This window comes from Lycium barbarum, chromosome 3 (genome assembly GCF_019175385.1).
Source record: "Lycium barbarum isolate Lr01 chromosome 3, ASM1917538v2, whole genome shotgun sequence".
Lineage (NCBI taxonomy): Eukaryota > Viridiplantae > Streptophyta > Magnoliopsida > Solanales > Solanaceae > Lycium > Lycium barbarum.
In genome coordinates, this window is record NC_083339.1 from 141,613,188 (window position 1) to 141,622,774 (window position 9,587).

The 9,587-nt window shown below is 39.9% G+C and overlaps 1 long non-coding RNA gene across 3 annotated transcripts; it reads right to left on the reverse strand.

Moving 5' to 3' along the window:
* Positions 1-5,249: 5,249 nt before the first annotated feature.
* Positions 5,250-8,321, reverse strand: LOC132633114 (uncharacterized). 3 transcript variants are annotated; one of them, XR_009579569.1, is made up of 4 exons: positions 7,471-8,321; positions 7,174-7,246; positions 5,932-6,003; positions 5,250-5,650 (listed from the first exon to the last, which is right to left on the reverse strand). It is a non-coding gene; the product is annotated as an uncharacterized LOC132633114 (long non-coding RNA). The 3 variants fall into 3 exon arrangements; XR_009579568.1 differs by having other exon boundaries at positions 5,347-6,003; positions 7,471-7,566; positions 7,997-8,318; XR_009579567.1 differs by having other exon boundaries at positions 5,347-6,003; positions 7,471-8,320.
* Between the last annotated feature and the right edge of the window lie 1,266 nt (positions 8,322-9,587).

Consider the following 9,587-nt stretch of genomic DNA (forward strand, 5'->3'; position numbering starts at 1 on the left):
GACAAGGTCATAGCGAACCGAGCCAAAATCGTTAAAAATTCGACAAAGGCAATGAGGTCACAACGATCCGAGCCGAAATTTTCTAACCTCCCCAAACGGGGACTGTTACGTCGAAATTCAGCCAAAGCTGAGATTCGGGTGCCCGAAGTAACACCGGCCCTAAAATATTGCCAAATAGTGTCATTTGCATCAGCCATCTCCTTAAGCTCGTTTTTTAGATCTTCACACATTTGGGCCCTCATCTTCGCCTTCTCTTCAAACACCCTTGCACGCTCTTGATATCGGGCACTCTCAGATTCGAGCAGCCGATTCCTCTCGGCCAAGCTCGCAGCATCTGACTTCACCAAATCCAGCTCATCCCGGAGTTGGGAGAAGGTGGTCTCAAGCTCGCCAAGCCTCAAGGAAACGTGAGTGTTGTCCCGGCTAAGGCCGATCTTCTCAGCTTCGAGGCTCCGATTGTATTCGGCCATCGCGGCCAGTTCACTCCTCAGCTGACGATTTTCGGCCTTCGCTGCGTAAAGCTCGGGCCGAAGATTGGAAAGAGCGATTGCTCGGTTCAACTCCTCCTCCTTCTCCTGAAGAAGGTGCAGATATTTCTCCGTTTCCCGACCCTAGGCATCCAGTTGACCCTTGAGATCGTCCATCTCTTGCTGGGCACGGACGAAGGCTTCGTTGACGAGCACCACACTCTGCAAAAGAAAGCAAGTTAAAAACTTGAACGAAACAAGGTTAAAATTCTCAGTGAAGATATGCAGAGACGGCTAAAAATCTTACCCGGTTGCCCGCATGCATACCCTCGTTAATGAGGCATTGCCAAGAGACCCCGGTCATCTTCCCCTTGTCAGAATCGGAGACAAGAGGCCTCAGATAGCTCGCCACGCCCACCGGACGAGAAAGGAAGCTGCAGTCTTCGGGGACGGTGACCATGACTGATTTTGTTCTCCTCGGCTCCACGCTTGGGGCCGGAAAAATACACACCAAGCTGTCCCTGGCCCCAGATTGGGAGGTCCGGTTGGCCGACCTCGTGGCCCGAGGGATAGGGAGATGCCCGAATCCCGCAGCTTCACCAGTAGCGGGAAGGGTGCCCGAGAACATGTCGTCAAACTCGTCAGGCCTCGGAGCCGGAGTAGAGGAACTTAGAGCAGCCTCAGTATCGTCAGCAAAGCTCGGGGGCTCCGTAGTTGCAGCAGGCTCATGCTCGGGCGTCAGGTGAACGTCAATAGGGACTTCGATCTCCGGGACCGGCTCAGTCCTTTGACCGACTTCAGCAGCGGTCGCCTCCCCGGGCCTTCTTGTCCTTTGCAGGGGGGTTTCCTCGGAAGAAGTTTCACCTGAAATGGCAACGAAATCAATCGACCTTAGAGGAGCCGAGGAAAGAATTTCTTCCGCACTTGTGTGTGAAACCGGCACCAAAAGTCCTTCGCCAGCAGAAGGAAGGGGTGGAAGGGAGACAGCCTCCTCCGGGATCGGAGCCACGGCAGCATCGGCCTCGACTCTCCGAACAATGATGTCGGGCTCTGTTTCATCCCGTAGGGACCGAGTGACGCTCCTCGCCCTCTTCTTCGACTTTTGCCCTTTATCCGAGGGCCTTTTCCTATTGGCGGCAGCATCAGCAGCAAGGGCACGAGATGCACCCGCTGAGTCAAACTCGGGTGCCGATGTTGTGGGTTCGGCTGCCGACTCCGGCCTGGGATCCACCGAGCCTTTTGGTAAACCTGAAAGTCAAAAGACGCAATGAATACGGATAGTAGAAGGTGCAGTGAACACAGGAAGAAGCAAAATACTACCATGGTTCTGGGCGACCCATCGGCCACGTGACAGGTGGCCCCACGTCCGGTTATCGTGAACATGTTGGATAAGAAGTGCAGTGACCCATTCGCTCAGGTTCCGGACGACCGGAGGAATATACCGATTGGCTGATATGAATAGGAAAAACGGTGAGAAAGTGGGATCAAAATTTGACGAAACATACAAAAGCAATCACTTAAGGGTTCGGACTTACGCTTGTTGTTCCACTTCTCCGGGAAAGGCATGTATTCTGCCGGAATGATGTCCTCGGTCCTCACCCGGACATATCGCTCCAGCCAGCCCATGTCTCTGTCTTCGTCCATTTTTGAGAAAAATGGATTCCGGCTACGCTTGGTGAGTTTTATTACGCCACCCCGGAACAGCCTTGGGGAGTATAGGCGTATCAGGTGGGCCAGCGTGAGCTCTTTCCCGGCATTGTTGGCCAACAACCGGAGGCATGCTACAACCCTCCAAACGATCAGACCAATTTGTGCCAAGGTCACGTCGTAGGTCCAGCACATGTCCAGGATGACCGGATCTACCGGAGGATCGAGCTTGAGAGTGAAGGGACAAGTATACACATACAAAAAACCTTCCCGGTGGTCGGTGACTGACTCATCAGGCCCGAGGGCGAAAACTCGGATCGGACGATTGCCCCATCCACAGTCAGACCGGACCAGATCGAGTTTATCCTCGGTAATGGAGGAGGGGTATCGTCTCACATCATACCCTCTGTCGGACACCGAGGAAGGTTTTTCGACCTCTAAGTCTTTGTTGAAATTGGTTTTGGTCGGTATAATGTCCGAGGCCGTGAGCTCGAAAGAGCCTTTTGCCTTAGAAGGGGAAGTAGCCTCGGTTCCCGGAGACGAAACCGAGGGAATGTCATGGGAAGTGGATTTAGACATTTAGAAATATGAAAAGAAGAGGTTGAATGGATTCGAAAAGGAAGGTGAAAGAGCAAAGGAAACAGTCAAAAAGTTCGAAAATGGCAAAAGCAACAAGAGGAAGCAGCAACAGGCGAGAACGACGAGTGGAGAAGGTGGCGGTATCGATTCTTTTCACGTAGTACAAGCAACAGATCAACAAGAGCTGAGTTTTTCAGATGATTATGAGTAGAGATATAGAATGTGTAAGAGGCAGAAAACTTGAAGCACAAAGGTTAATCGAAGAGGTAAAATGTTCAAATGAAGAGATGAAAAGAGCCTTATATAGGCAGGGGACTGTGACGGTTACGATTCCCCGGCCAATCCAGGAGCGCCACGTGTCCCCATAATTAATGAGGAATGACTTGAAACGACGTGCGTGCGGCGGTTGTCAGAGCAGACCATCCGGGACGGGACACGTGGCCGATGGCAGAGGAATGTGGCGCAACTGTTCCCGCCAAAAACGAAGCGATAACGACGGACAAAGGGAGTCACCGGTTTAGGGATTCATCCACTCCTCGTCACTCCGACAAATCTACGATCCAAGAAGTGTGGGGACTATCTGTATACGGTAAAAATCGGGTATATGTTAAACCGGTGGGACCGAAGGCCGAAGGGGGAAAGGGACAAAAACGTGTGTAAAGGCTCCCACTCTGAACCGGGGAAACGGCTGGACCGGAGCAAAGGAAGGTCGTCATTTGGTCTGGTTCATCCATGTCCGGTTGTTCGAGGCCGTATGCCCGTTTGGTCGTGGCCGGTGGTCCGGGAGATCCGTTGCGCGGCTGCCACGCGTCGATGACTTCCTGCTGTGTTCAACTGCCAATCGTACGGGTGTGAGACCGTACGGTCTACCTAATCCAACTCAAAACTTTTCCTTATTCTATTATTTTTTATGTTGTATGAAGCCCATGGGGCAACACTATAAATATGGAGCATTGTCCTCCTTTTGAGAGGTGGGCTTGTTTATATGAAGAACACTTTGTAATAGCAATATATATACAAAATTTCCCTCTCAGTACCTGATCTTCAGTCAACATTTGTGGTGTTCATCTCTTATATTGCTTCAATTAAGTAACACTCATATATTAGAAAGTATACAAGTATATAGTAAACCATCGATTGTTGGCCGCTTCTTTATACTATATTTATATATTTCTTTTCTCCATTAAGTAAACTCAAGATATAACCACATACCCTATACCTCACCAACAAATTTAATTGATTAATCAAATCCGGGGTAAACAATTACCTTTTCAATTTATAATCTTCCTTATCTAAGACTGTCTTGCTGTGTCAAATGGCATGAAAGTGACTTCAGTCTTTTTGTCATCCATGAGATATAAAATAAAATAAATTTAAAAGCGCATTCATATAACAATGACATTATTTTTTTCTTATTTTGTTACCCCCACCTTTTGCTAGTGCATCTATGCTGACACGCTACCACACAAGCACAAAACACAAGCTTAATTATCCAAGTAAACTCGATATCTATAATAGCAAAAGCATAATATAACATAAAGTCGGGTTGAGTACTAAAATGAAAAGTGCCAAATCTGAAACCAAACAAAGTTGACGGAACTGAAACGAAACAAAGTTGCAAAAACTGAAATGAGAATTAAAACCAAAATTACTCCAAGCGAAACATATATCCGTGCGTCAAAAACAGCAGACTAGAATAAAGGATAGACTAGTAAAAAGCAACAAAGAGAGTATCAAGTTTGAGCTGGACAGGAAAGTGTAAATTCTCTAACATGTCCTCAATAAAGCTTAATGTGCTAAATATACGTAGCAATTGAGAAAAGTCTCAAGCCTTATGCCTTATCTCTTTTAAGATTTAATATGACAAAACACACCAGTTGAACCAATTCTGAAGCAAAATCCAACAGTTCTTCTAGATCATGTGAAGAATAAAATAGACACACTCTTAGCTAACCCTAATTCCACAACCCACAAAACAAAAAAATTACATTTTAAATGGAAAAACCCATTCCGTCAAATAGTTGTAAAATGTAAAGAATTGCATAGATTGAACCAATTTAGAAGGAATTTGCCATTGCATATCAACAGAAACGAATTAATTTATTGAAGTCGACGGAGAAGTAATCAGGCAACACGGAGGCACAAAGAGTCAGCAAAGAAACAGAGGCAAGCGAAAGCATTATGAATGTTAGCCATACAGATTAAGGCACAGAAAATCAAAGCAAAAGGAATTCCACCAAAGCGCACCAATGAATTGAAGAGCCCAGAAAAAGCGGAAAACACCGAAACAGAAGACGGGTGTCTCTTCAGGAAAAAACAAAACCTAACACGTATCAAAGGGAAATGTAATAGCCAAAAAGTACTAAAATGCCCATGACAAACATTCATTATTACAAAATTGCCCTTGTTCATCCCCCAACTGTCGTTTTCAATTTAGAGTCAAGTAAAATCATTAGCTAAATATTTTCTAAGAGTTGCTACACGTATTAAAATTCATAATTACAAAGAGGAATTGACTAATCACATAGAATAAATAATTTATTCCGAATAATCCCAGAAAGAATGATCATATATATATGCGCTGCTCGAATACCATTACTACATGTATAGTTTGAATCCTAAAATCAGGAAAAAAAAAAAGGATAAGGCGGAACTCAATCATCAATATCAGAATTGCATCTATAATTGAATGATAATATATTTACATGAATAGAGCAGAAACTTTGGACTTGAACCTTTTAGAATAGTGTGGTCCTGTAGAAATGAAAGAATAAAACATGCGAAAAGAACATGTGAAACGATTTCATGCCTTAGTAAAACTAATTTGTTTTGATCATCATAGAGGGAAGAAGACCCCTTTCAGATTGGCCTAAATTCAGAGTATGTTTCACAAAGTTTGAACTTGAACCTTTCACAAGCAAATGTTGCTCAAATGATGAGTTGCAACTCTACAATACCTGATAAAAGCAAGACAGAAGCAGAGGAGAACACATAGTTAACAAAGACATAGGAATACATGTAGGATAAATATTGATTAAAAAAATGGGAATATATATGAAATGGATCTCACGGGTAATCTTCTTTTTCCCAAAATGATCAACCAGTATAATCATTCCATTGAAGAACCTATACTATTTCAACTAAAGAAATTTCCTATATGTTGTCTCTTCCATGCTTTTAAATTTGCATCAAACTATATATGAAACAATGATATGAGAGAAGCACGGAATAAGTTAACCTAATGGCCGCTCTTCTTGCATCGAACTAATTATCATATCTCAAGTCAGTTTCATTACCCTGTTAAGATTACCTGATCCAACAACAAGAATCGAACATGTAAGAGATCATATATATCAGTACACACCCTAATTCACAATGAACACAAGAGAAGATAAATTATTTCCTTTCGTATTAGCCAAGATCAAAGAAATTTCATAAGCTTACTTATAATTACATCCTACTTGCAGCGCCTCTAAGTCTTTAATATTAGATTGTCTTGCAAAGATCTCTTGGGTGACTGTGGCAGATTCGATCAGTCTCGTAATGAAGAGAATCTTTCATATTGAAAGGTATTGTCACGACAACTCAATTTGTCCAGTAAATCACTTAGGGCTCCCCATGGTTAGTAAAAGGGAGGGAATATATTCTTCATCCGAGAGTTCATTCATTATGAAATAAAAAGTAATTGACTAATTAATGAGGTCTTCAAAACGTCATAGAATTCATGATCGGTCACTCCACTTTTGCTTTCAGCAAGTAGCGATGCAAGTCTAAGCTTTCTATCGGGTACCAATTACTTGGATGTCAATATTCCAAGTTTGAAGTTAAAATAATGAATCAATTTGAGAAATAAAAACTTATTTAGAATAATCTTCAATTACAGCTTCTAGTGGGAGCATGCAAGTTTCTTTGACTTTCCTTGACTTCAGATGATATTGTAACAATTTTGCAAGCTGCACGAATCACTGCTACGGGGGAAATAAAGAGTAAATGTGTACTACTTTTCCAAAAATAAATTTAACACACTCTCTATTCCAGGAACAAAGCAATTAGAAAACAGTATGTTTTCTATGTTGCACCAGATAAATGTCGTGAGATGGTTAATATGAAAGGAACTTCTTTTGTTCCTTTAATAACTTATGTTGCCAGTAAAAGAACCAACCATCATACAAATTGTGATATGACGGATCAAGTGACTGGTATTTGACACTACAACTGTTAAGCAAGCAAGCCAGGAAATTCATATATTTTAATAGAAAATATACCAAATGGTTTTCGATCTCAAAGGAGTTAAATCCATAAGAGAATACTTCAGACTACACACACACGCATAATATATATATATATATATATATATATATATATATATATATATATATATATATATATATATTAAAGGTTTAGATGGTGAAAGGAGAAATTGTACCAAAATATTACCGAACCCTCATTTTAACTCAGCGATCAAGTTTATTGAACTTACATTCTCAGAGTATCCATTGTCAACTTTGTGGATGGTGTCCATGCTCATAAAGAACTTCAAAAAGATCTGGGAACTGCAAAAAGAAATCAATCGAAGATTTTAATACTGCACATTTTGTCTGACTTCCACGGTGCACAGCGAGTTAGGGATTGTGGATGTCACGAGTAACTACTTTAACAACCCCATCTAATGGTGATACATTTCCAACAGAACCCAGTAAATAGGTTAGTACGAACACAGAAGGAAGACTTGGATGCTAACAAAGAAATAACATTAACTGCAAGTAAGAAGATAAACCTGATCTATATTTAGGATATGCATTCCATGCTTCCTCTTGCATCACAAGGGCATCAGCTGGTGCAAATGTACCAAGATGGTGCTTTGCTGCAATGTCTAGGTTAAAATCATAGAAGATATATGTGCATTAAAACTTCTGTAACTACTTTTTACCTCATAAAAATTGAATTTTATGATTATTCCCCCATAATAACCAATTAATCAGTTTCTTATGCCAAAACCACCATGTCCAAAGTACTTACAACTTTTTTTCTGTAAAATCCTTTACTTCATAAGTAATCACAAACTCAGTAATTTTGTGATTAATTGAAAATACCAATAAAATCATTACTATTGATGATTAACACCGTTACTGCTCACTCAATCAATTCAAGACAGAATATCCCAAATATCTAACAAAACATTAATTCAGTAACAACAGGGGAACTCACAGACTTTTCATCAAAAGAAGAGGAAAAACAATACCCAGCAGGAAATGATCAGGAATTAGATCTAATTAACAAAGAAATTTGTAGAATAAACTCACCTAAATTAATAGCAAAGCTTTAATTTTAACGGGAAAAATTAAAAGAAAATCTCAAATTCAGAGTACCAACTATATAAACCATCAAGCGGTCCAGAGAAAAATCAGATTGAGCGAGTGAAGACCGGAGAAGTAGAAGATATTGGGTTTTAATAATTGGTTGAACGTGAAATGGAGGGAAGAAATATGGAGGGAAAATGAATTGTTTCCTTTTGCTTTATACCAGAAGCATTTTTCCTATATTGGTAGTGAAAAGAAAAATCCTTGTACTTAAAAATAGAAGCATTCCTTCTAGTTGTTAAAGGATTGAGAGGAAGGCAAGCCTCGCGTCGTCGTCATTGCTTGCTCGACTTTGGCGATCTATTTGATTGATAATCTTGTTGGATCAAATTTATTTAATTTTTAATTATTTATTAATTAATTATCCAAATCCTGACCCGGATCTGCGCTTCTGACCCATTTCTTTTCCCGAATCTTTTTAAATTTCCCGCCATTATAAAATGGCTTTTCTGAAAAGTTGCAAACCTTTTCAGAACCAGTGCTTCAATGACTATAAATTCTGTTAATCCTCAAATTTTTTCCTTGCGAAATTTCTGATATTCTTCTCTCTTCTTCTGCACTAAATAAAATTCTCGTGTGATAACAGCCTTCGAGTGAGTTAGTTGTTCACCAAAGTTTGCAGTACCGCTACTATGGTGAGTAAATCTTTCTATCCTATGAGGATATATTCCACAACCTCGGATACGTTGCGGGAAGAATCTCCTTAAGGACACACTGTGCATTTAGTGAGCTTGATTTAATTCCTTATATATCTTAAGATATTGTTCTTTTGAATTTCAGAATCTATTTTGTTTATTTTTTCAATTTCTGATTTAAGTATTTTTCAAATACAGGTTAATAACATAAGAAAGGTTGAAAGACCACCGGAATAGTGAAGAAGAAAGAGACCTAAGCCGTGTGAAAAACTGATTCTAAGGTTTTCATATAATTTGTTTTTTATGTTAAGTGGTACACGTGGTTTGCTAGGGAAATTATCAATGCACGTGTCCATAGAATAAGCCAACTTTGCTGTACAATTAAGATAACATTTTGTACAATTTGTTGATGTTGTGTTCATCCTCCTTAGAGGTTTATATATAATAGAACTAGCAATACATCGCATAGGCTGAACATGTCTATTTACTTTAATTAGTCAATTTTTAAGATTTATATTTTAAAAATATTCTAATTGTTATTATATATAGCAACATATACAAAATGTATGTTATGTACCATCATTTTAGTTAATAATTAAAAAATGGAGTTTAAAAATTTAAAACATATGATGGAATTAAGTCTTTGAGATGGAAAGAGTCGGACTTTTTTCTCATTGTCATGACAATGAAAGTTGTTCATCGATGTGAAAAGGAAAATTAATAAGAATATGAGGGAAAATTAATATTTTGATTCTAAATTTTTTTCTTTTAAATTCTTTAATATCTTATATGTATACCGACAGATTGATATCCAGTTCAATTAACTAACTGTTCAGATCCAAACATAAGAACCATTGTTGTATATATTGGATTTTTTAAAAGCAAAACTAATAAAATAT